Consider the following 11,201-nt stretch of genomic DNA (forward strand, 5'->3'; position numbering starts at 1 on the left):
ACGAGTGTGCCAGGTAGAGAATAAATAAATGAAAATTTTGGGAAGGCAAAAAAAAAATTTAAAAAAAATTCAATGCAATGAAAATAACTTGAAATATTAGAAATATAAAGAATATGAAGTTTGAATTTTTTCTCGAAATTTTAAAGCTAAAACAAAAATATTCTTAAATTTCGAAATAACTTATTATCCAAGCTCGTGGTCAATTTTGGTATATAATTTTTATTTATTTAATATTTCGTACTTTTTCCAGCTACTTCGTCAGCAAAAAGTCCACCTTAAAATTTTAGATTCATTCCAACAGTTCGTGTTAGGCCTTTTTAGTACTCAAAATGCAAATTTTTTTTTCAATTTGATAAAATATCGTACTAAATTTTCGAACTTTGAAGGTTTTATATTTAATTGAAGCTTTTTCCTTTTTTCGAAAAGAATAATAGAAATATGATGACACTTCACAAAACTACTTCAACGTCGCCAAATGTAAACAGCGACCTCAATATCAAATTTCGGGATACCAGCTCTATTCCCTCACCAAATACCAAATTAGGTACCATTTGGTGCTATTCGTGTAATTATAGTACACATTACCAAAAATCATCTTCAAATATTAACAAAAACACCAACAGCGAAATCTGTTGAGGATTTCAGCTCTATTCCTACATCCAATACCAATGTTTGTACCAATAAGTACTTTTCGTACATCTCCAAAATCACCTCAATATTTTATATCCAAATACCAATAGAGACCTCAAATATTGGGATTCCAGCTGTTTCCTTTTAACCAATACCAATTTTAGTACCAATTAGTACATTTCGTACAAATATAGAAGGCATTTTTAAACCATCGCCTAATCTCAACTACAGACACCATCATTTATCTAAATATCAAATTTCACAAGTTTATCTCTTTCTCTTCACCCAGTACCAAATTTAGTACCATTAAGTACTTTTCGTACAATTATAGAACACATTTCAAAAACCAACTCAATATTTTAAATCCAGATACCAATGGAGACCTCAACATCAAATTTTGGGATTCCAGCTCTATCCCTTCACCATATAAAAATTTTAGTACCAATTAGTACATTTAGTACAAACGTAGGACGCATTTTTACAACACTGGGAAAACTCAAATACAGACACCATCACTCATCTAAATATCAAATTTCAAAATTTTATCTCTTTCTTTTCATCCCGTACCAAAGTTAGTACCATTTAGTACTTGTCGTACAATTATGGTACACATTTCCAAAACCATCTCCACATCTCAATTCCAGATACCAACAGAGATCTCAACATCAAATATGAGGACTCCAGGTCGAATCCCCTCGCCCAACACCAAATTTAGTACCATTTAGTACTTTTCGTACAAATATAGGACTCATTTGCAAGCCACCGTTAAATCTCAACCACAGACACCAACAGAGTCCTCAATATCAAATTTCGGGATACCAGCACTATCCCTTCACCCAATGCCAAATTGTGGTACTAAATTTGGCATTGGGTGAATTGTACTTTTCGAACAATTATGGTACACATTTCCAAAACCATCTAAATATCTTAATTCCAGATACCAACAGGGACCACGGTATTCCAGCCCCATTTCTTCACCCAACACCAAATTTAGCTCCACTTAGTAAATACTTTACGAACAATTATAGTACACATATCTAAAACTACCTTCATATTTCAATTCCAGATACCAAAAGAGACCTCAATATCAAATTGGAGGACTACAGTCGCCCAATACCAAATTTAGTACCATTTAGTATTTTCCGTACAATTATAGTACACGTATCAAAAAATACCGTCAAATCCCACCTACAGACACCAACTGCGACCAAAATATCGAATTTCGGGATTCCAGCCCTATTTCATCACCCAACACCAAATTTTGTACCACTTAGTACTTTTCGAACAATTACAGGGTGAGGTGAAAAAACTGCAACCAATTTCAGACTGCTGTCATTTCTAAGGCCCTCCTCCAACAGCTGTTAAAATTATTCCAGTAGCAGCTCATAGTATTTTTTACAAGCGTACAAAAGCATTTTGGAGAGAAAACCTCAAGTGGCTATCATTAGAGCACTACAGCATTTAAATGTGAATAAATCTTTTGTATCTCGTAACATGGCTCGTCACCGTGATACAGGTATGGACAGAAGAAACCAGCAACATCAGCAGAAATGGTTCGAAAAGTAAAGAAGCGACTTGATCGAAACCCGCATCGCAGTGGCCGAAAAATGGCTGAACGTATCGCAATATTCCATTCAGAAAATATTAAAAAATGAATGAAGCTCGGGGTAATGTCATTGAAATTCCAAAAAGTGCAAGAACTTACACCGCAACAGAAAGAAAATAGACTCAAAAGAGCTAAAGGGTTGCTCCGCTTGGACGACAGTGTTGAACTGCCGAATTTGGGTTTCTCCGATGAGAAAACATTCGTTGTCCAACAGCTTCGAAATAAACAAAATGAGCGGTTTTACTTGCTAAAGAGGCCAGCTGAAAATGTGCAACTTCGGTTGGCCACCAGAACTCAAGCGTTGGCCAATATGATGGTGTGGGCCGCCATAACAGCCGATGGTCCCTCTCCGCTCGTATTAATCGAATATCAGAATAAATGTTGAATATTATTGCGGAAATATTCTAGAGGGTGTATTAAAGCCTTGGGCAAGCGAAACATTTTGGCCGCAGACCTTGGAAATCAGCACCAACAGCACCATCGCACTCAGCACGCGTCACCCAAGAATGGTTACAAAATGAGGCTCCTCGCTTCATTTCCAGCGCAAAACCAAAATCTCCGGATTCCAATCCGTTGGACTATGGTATCTGGAGTATTTTGGAAAGCAAGGTTGGCACAAAAAAATACCAAAGTGTCGATCACCTCAAGCAAGCGCTTCGCTGGGAATGGGCCAAAATACCGCAGAGCAACATTCGGGTAGCGTATGACGGTTTCATTGGCAGTTTGAAGGCCATAATTCGTGCCAAAGGTGACCAATTCGAACAAATCTAAATTTATTCTGAAATTTGATGCTATTTCCGACATTTTTTGCTTTCATTGAATAAAATTAAAAAAAAATTTAAAAAGTATGGCGTTTGACTTTGTTGCAGATTTTTGTTATCTCACCCTGTATCTCAGTTTTCGAATGCAATAATAATCTTATTTCTAAATTTTAGCTTTATCGGTTCACTCAAATAAAAATCGTACCAAATTTAGTACCATTAAGTATGTTTCGTGCACATAAGTACAAATTTCGAAAATGTCTTCTATAATTCTACATTCCGCCAGCAATGTTAATTTCAAATTTCAGGATCCCAACTCCATCCGCTCTTCCAAATTTAAATTGTTCTAAATTTTGTACCGTTTTGGTACATTTCGTATACATGAGTACATACTTCCAAAACAACCTCCTTACATCGACTCTACTCCTCAACCTTGATTCCCATTCCAAATTTCAAGTTTTTCTTTAGCTCTAACCGATTAGATGATACCAAATGTTGTACAAAATGTGGTACATTTTAGTACTTTTCGTTCACCTATAGTGCGAATTTCCAAAAACCCTTTGGTACATCTATCATACACGCCATCAGTGACCCTCATTGCAAACATAAGAGTTCTAGCTCTAATGCTTCTTCAGATACAAAGGGTACCATATTTAGTACCTTTTAATACTTTTCGTATCATTTTAGTATGGATTTCCAAAGACCCAGCGTTATCTGACTCAATCGGACCAAGAGTGACCTCACCCAAAATTTGAAGATACCAGCTTTAGCCGTTTCTAGCTCTAAATTTTCCTCAGATACAAAGAGTACCATATTTAGTACTTTTTAATACTTTCGTACCGTTCTAGTATGGATTTCCAATGACCCAGCCTTATCTGACCCAGTTGGACCAAGAGTGACTTCACAAAAATTTTCAAGATTCTAGCTTCTGCCATTTCGCCTGGCCCTTGACGAATCGTTAATTCTGTCAATTACCTTACCAATTACCTCTTTTAATTATATAGATTACCGTTTTTTTTTAATAGATCGACCCAGTTCACTAAATTTTGGCTCATGACCATATAATATCTGAAATTTTTATGAGATTTTCAATTGTTAAAATTTTTTGTTCGGTCCGACCGCCGACACCTCTATTACTTGTTACTACCTTAGAAAAAATCTTAAAAAAAAAGAAAAAAAACATCATAATCTCTCTTCTCATTAATTCAAAAAAAAAAAAACTCCCCGTCACGACATTAGAGGCATTAAATTACAAAATTTTCTTCTGTCAAATCGAAAAAAAATTGTTTTTAATTTCCTTTTTACAACCGAAAACATTGTCATAATAAAATTGACACAATCATCGTCGTCGCTCATCGGGTTTATTGAACTGTAATCAACTTGGCCACCGAATGGTTGCCATCAAACCCAAAAACAACCAACAATCGAACCAACAACCTTGCCTTTCGTGGACAACCCGTTTTCCAACGAACGCACTGAACCATTTGAAGGCAAATGCGCAAAACATGGCTGCTTAGAGCACAAACAACAACAACAAAAGCAAAAAAAGGAGCAACTGCCTCATCCACCCGATGTGATGCTATTGCGATGCAAGGCTGGAGCCACCTTAATGAAATTGATATATGAAGTGATAACATAAATAACCAACAAACTGCAAAATGCCTCCGAAACAAGCCATTGTTCAAATTGCTCTGGAAAACGCACTCGATTCACCTGTGTGCTGTGGTGGCGGTGTTGTTGTTTTGGGTTGCCAGCCTAACAAGTTTGTTGAAAAAAAAAACCGAAACAAAATATTCAAGGGGGTTGCAAATTGACGCCAGTAATTAAATTCATATTTAAATAAAACATTGAATGTTGAACGAAAAAAAAAACCGTGGTGTGTAAAAAGTTCATCTACCTGTTGGAAATATGAAAATTTCGTCTTGAGGGGTGTGCAAGACTCTTGACTTTTGAACCCTTTCTAAAATGTTTTCCCAAAGACCATAAGGGGTGTGAATTTAAATAAAAAATGCTGGGTTTTGGAATTTATAAAAATATTTTTCTGGGTACAACGGAGAGCGGGAATACTTTTTAAATATTTTTTGATCGGAGCTATGGAGGATGTGATTTTTAAAAATATTATACTGTGGGTCGTAAATATTATACGTGGACCATAAAAGTTAGGTTTTTTTTGGGACCCTGGATGGCGTGAATTGTAAAAAAATTTTTTTTTGGACCATGAATACGTATTTTTTTATTTATTTTTTAACTATACTTTTTAACACTATTTTTAAGTTAACGTACATTTTTATTGCTTTTCAGGGGACGTGGTTTCAAAAAATAGTAAGACGCAAATTTTGAATTTTTTTTCAGAGGACGAGAATATTTTTATTTTTATTCAGAAAAGGTGGATTTTAAAAAATAATTAATTTTAAATGTATTTTTCTGGGGACTATATATATATATATATATATATATATATATATATATATATATATATATATATATATATATATATATTTCATGGTGCTATTTTAATATTTTAAAAGGACCATGAAAATATGTAATTTGTATTACATATTTTTTCATGGTGACCGTGAAGGACATAGCTTTTTTTTTTTTTTTTTTTCAAATATATATATATATATATATATATTTTTTTTTTTTTTGATAACTTTCAGAAAATTCTCTAAAAATCCCCGTCTTTTTGTCCTTCAGAAATTCCTTAAAAAATCCCCGTCTTTGAGTCCTTCAGAAATTCTTAAAAAATCCACGTCTTTGAGTCCTTCAGAAAATTTTTTAAAAATCAAAGTCTTTGGGTCCTTCAGAAATTCTTTAAAAATCCACGTCTTTGAGTCCTTCAGAAAATTTTTTAAAAATCAAAGTCTTTGGGTCCTTCAGAAAATTCTTTAAAAATCCACGTCTGTGTGTCCTTCATAATTTTTTTTTAAAACAACGTCTTTGGGTCCTTCAGAAAATTCTTTAAAAAATCACGTCTTTGGTTCCTTCAGAAAATTCTTTAAAAAACAACGTCTTTGGGTCCTTTAGAAAATTCTTTAAAAATCCACGAATTTTGGTCCTTCAGAAAATCTTTAAAAATCCACGTCCTAAAAATTCATGGTCCTTAAGTAAAATTCTTTAAAATAATCCTTTTTGGCTGCTTCAAAAATTCTTTAAAAATCCACGTCCTTAAAAATGCATGGTCCTTAAGTAAAATTCTTCGGTAAAATTCTTTAAAAGGATCCTCTTTTGAGTGCTTCAAAAATTCATTAAAAATTCCACTCTTTGGATCCTTGAGAAAAATTATTTAAAATCAACGTCTTTGAGTCCTTCAAAAATCCGCGTTAAACTCTCTTTGGGACCCTGAGAAAAAATTCTTTAAGAACTTCACGTTAAAAGGTAACTGGGTCCTTGAGAAAAATTCTTTAAACAATCCTCGTTGAGAAATTTTTTTAAAAAAATCCAAGTTTACGAAGCTCTGGATCCTTGAGAAAACTCTTTAAAAATCCTCGTTTATGGGTCTTTGAGAAAAACTCTTTAAAAATTTTCGTTTATGGCTCTCTGGATTCTTGAGAAAATTCTAAAAAAGCCTCGTTTACGGGTCCTTGAGAAGAATTCTTTAAAAAATCCACGCAGGGTCCTTGAAAAATATTTTATACAAATGTATGCCCGAGCCTTCTAAAAATGCACATTTCCCAGCCTTCAATGTAAGGTCTCTGGACCCTCAAGAACTTCCAAAAGCCTTCTAGCCATAAAAGAGCTTCAAAAACCTTCTAGCCATAAAAGAGCTTTCCAGAAGGTCTTCAGTGTCCAGAAGAGCTAAAGAAGGTCTTCTGTGTCCAGAAGAGCTGCGGATGGTCTTCTGTGTCCAGAAGAGCTGCGGAAGGTCTTCTGTGTCCAGAAGAGCTGCGGAAGGTCTTCTGTGTCCAGAAGAGCTGCGGAAGGTCTTCTGTGTGCAGAAGAGCTGCGGAAGGTCTTCTGTGTCCAGAAGAGCTAATGAAGGTCTTCTGTGTCCAGAAGAGCTGCGGAAGGTCTTCTGTGTCCAGAAGAGCTGCGGAAGGTCTTCTGTGTGCAGAAGAGCTGAGGAGGGTGTTCTGTGTCCTGAAGAGCTGAATTAGTCCAATTTTTTTTTTTTAATATTTTTTACAGCACTAACGAAGACAGGGATTTTTTTAATTTTTCAGAGGAATCTATAGTTAGGACGTTGATTTTTTTTTGAAAAATTTTTGAGGATTATGGATGGCAGGAATTTTTTAAAAATATTTTTTGAAGTAATGGACTTTTAAAAATCATTTTCTGGAGACTATGAAGCATAGCATTTAAAATTATTTTTAAAGTACTATCGTTCTGAGGAAACTACTGTCCGGCCTTGGATTTTTTTGGATTTTTTTTCGTGGTTTTTGGATGACAGAAATTTTTTAAAAATGTTTTTTTAGGTCATGGGGTCTTTTAGGGGCCTATGAAGGACATGGCATTTTTAATTTTTTTTTGGAGGACTATAAGTGGGAATTTCACGGCGATTTTTTTTAATTTTCAGAGGAATCTATATTACGGACGTGGAATTTTTTTTATGAAAATTTTTTGAGGGCTATGGATGGCAGGAATTTTTTAAAAATATTTTTTGAGGTAATGGAGTTTTAAAAATCATTTTCTGGAGACTATGAAGTGTAGAATTTAAAATTATTTTCAAAGGACTATCTTTCTGACGTCGATTTTTTTTCTTATATTTTTGGATGGCAGGAATTTTTCAAAATATTTTTTTTAGGTCATAGGGTCTTCTAGGGGCCTATGAAGGCAATGACATGTTTAATTTTTTTAGAAGGACTATTTCGGGGATTTTTTTTTAAATTTTCACTGGAATCTATATTCCGGACGTAAATTGTTTCTGAAAAATGTTTGAGGTTTATGGATGGAAGGAATAAAATATTTTTTTTGAGGTCAGATTTAAAATTATTTTCAGAAGTCTGTGAGGGTAATTTTAGGGGGGATTTTTTTAATTGTTCAGAGGAATCTATTCTGAAATTTTTTTGAGAAAGACATTTTTTTATTTTATTTTAGAGGTTATTGAGTTTTTAAAAAATTCTTTTCTGGGGACTATGAAGGACATGACATTTTTAATTTTTTTGAAGGCGGAATTTTACATTATTTTTTTTTTTATTTTTTTAGAGGAATCTATGACGGGAATTAAAAAAAATATGTGATGGAGTTTTTTAATTACTTTGCTGGGGACTATGAAGGAAATTACATTTTTAGAAGGCTATGGATTTTGAAGATTTTTTTTTAAATAAGACGGGATTTTTTTTAATACTCTTTGGAATACATGGCTATTTTAAAGGACATCTCTGCCAGGAATCGTAGGTTTTCCGCTCTTCTACTAAAAGTTATCGCTATATAAAAGTAAGCATATCAGACCCAAGTAGGGTTGTGCCCTTTTTACCGCCAATTGCCACACCTTCATTGAAACTTTCCATCAACCCCCACCTTAAAGTTCAAAACGAAACTTTAATGAACAGTTTTGCCTCGTTAACAAAACGTTTACACTTGAAAATGGTCATAGTTTTTCATTAAAAGTACATCCGTCCATTCATCCATCCATCAATCAATCAGCCAACATTTTGCTGTAGCAATAAAACATTTTATTAAAACCCATTTTGTTTAGAGGACTCGGCCAGTGAATGATGAGCTGGCCAGGGAACTAGAATGCGTTCCGTTTCATTTTCCCCTCCCTGCCTCCCTCCCTGTGTCTGTGTCTGTTTTGGAGGGACACCTATCCATGTCAATGTGAGACAATGTTTGGTTATTAAAAACAAAGTTATTAGGCCAAAAGTGAACCGCAAAAGGTGAAATATATTTCAGCCAGCCAGGCAGGTCAGGCCAGGCAGGATGCTTCACTGCACACCAAGGGTGGTGTGGTCAGGACACCAAACACACACACACACACACACACACATAGTTTAGGTTGGAAGGTAGACTGACTGCCAGGGAGGGAGGATTTTATTGTTTTGTTACAAAACAATTGAATCTCCCTGATGTGTCCTAGACCAACCGAGGGATTTGTGTTCGTCTGTGTAATGAAAATATTTTAAGCCAAGAGTCGTTTAACTTTTGACTTAACACACACCCCAAGGTGATCTATGACAAACAATGGTTACATACACAAGCAAACTTTAAAAGGTTTTTTTTGAAAACCTTGACAGAAGCTCTTGTTTTTTCCAGAGGATATCCGAAATTTGGATATTAAAAAATCGTTTTATAAATGGATCACTTCTAAAATATTAAAAAAAATAAAATTTTTAGATTTTAAGAACTCATAGAAGACTTTGGCTAATAAAAGAGCTCAAGGATTTTTATGGCTATTTAGAAGAGTTGGAGGTCCCCTATGGCTCATTGCAGAGTTCAAGATTTTCCAGGGTTCCAAAAAAAAAAAAAAAAAGATGAAGGTCTCCTTTGTCTACTTAGAAGAGCTCAAGCTACTCTATAGCTCAATATAAATAATGGCAGTTTTCATTGTCTCACAGGGAGTCTAAATTTTTACAATCGAAAACCAGTAAAGAAAGTCCTAAAGTCGGGCGGGGCCGACTTTATGATACCCTACACCACTTTGCGAATTTAGTAGAGCTCCAGATAACAATTAAAAAATTTGATGGGAGAATTTAATCATATACGCTATGATTATAATAGTAATTTAAAGTTCAAAGGACTAAATATGCCGAAGCATTTGTACCTTTTAAATTCGGACATGTATTGCCCATTTGGTGCACAATTAATTTGAAATCAGATAAAGATATATATGTGGGAGCTATATTCAAATCTGAACCGATCTCGATAAAATTTGGCAAATATATTTCTGAGCTGCATTTGATATATTTCCCTGAATATCGTTGTTACAGAGTGCATATTACGGCTGTGGGTAACAAATATAACAAATCGGATGAACAAGTATATATGGGAGCTATAGCTATATCTGAACCGATCTTCATCAAATTTGACATACAAGCTTCTAGACTCAATTCGGTCGTTAGTGCCAAATTTCATCCCATTTGAGCAAATATTAGACGTATGGTGCACAATAAAAGGTAAATCGGACGAAGTTATATATGGGAGCCATATCCAAATCTGAACCGATCTCGATAAAATTTAGCAAAGGTATTTCTGAGCTTCATTTGATATATTTCTCCAAATATTGTTGTTACAGAGTGCATATTACAGCTCCGGAGGACAAAAATAACAAATCGGATGAACAATATATATGGGAGCTATAGCTATATCTGAATCGATTTCGATCAAACTTGGCATACTTATTTTCAGGTCTAATTTGGTTGTATGTGCAAAATTCCATACTATTCAGGCTGATATTACACGTTTGGTATACAACAAAAGGCAAATCGGACGAAGATATATATGGGAGCTGTATCTCATTTTTCACCGATTATCTCCAATTTTAATAAGTTTTGTCCTCGGGCCAAACAAATGTTGTTTGGAAAATTTCATCTCAATTGGATAATAAATGCGACCTGCATTTTGTTCACAAGAATATATGGACAGACGGACGGACTGACATGCATAAATCAACTCAGAAAGTGATTCTATGGAAATCCTCAAAAGTAACAATGGGTCTATCTCGCTTCCTTCTCCATGTTACGTATAAACATTGCATACTTTAAGGCGCTTAAATCTCTTTGAATTTATTTTGAAATTTTCATATCATGCGACCTTTCACATGCCATTAATTGACAGAGTTAATTAAATCTATACCCTTTAGCCCCATTACCCCTCTCCCTTTGTCTCTTCATTTATCTATGTCTCTACTTACAGCCCGGCAGTCTGTACTGTACTGCCTCATTATTTGCAAACATTTACACAATTAACAATATGTAATCACCGAATGTGTGTATAAACATATATAGCGTCAATGAGGCAATGGCTGTAATGTTTTTTGCTTAAGCGCCTAAAAGTAGACAAACAAAATGGTTAATTTCTAAAAGCCCATTCATGCTATGCTTTGAATGGCGTACGTATTTCTCTTACGGGATGAGTTGTATGTAAATTCATTATCAGCCTAAAAACACGCTAAATGTTTGAAGGCCAGGGAGGACATTTCGTTTTGGAAAAAAATATTTGCATAATTTTCTGTTACAGCCCCCCTTTTTAATCAAAGGAGTATAGGAATCCTGTGCCATGAAAGGAATAACTGCCACTTTTAAATGATTTGAAAAACTAAGGAC

Source organism: Musca domestica, unplaced genomic scaffold, assembly GCF_030504385.1.
Source record: "Musca domestica strain aabys unplaced genomic scaffold, Musca_domestica.polishedcontigs.V.1.1 25, whole genome shotgun sequence".
In the NCBI taxonomy this organism is placed as follows: domain Eukaryota; kingdom Metazoa; phylum Arthropoda; class Insecta; order Diptera; family Muscidae; genus Musca; species Musca domestica.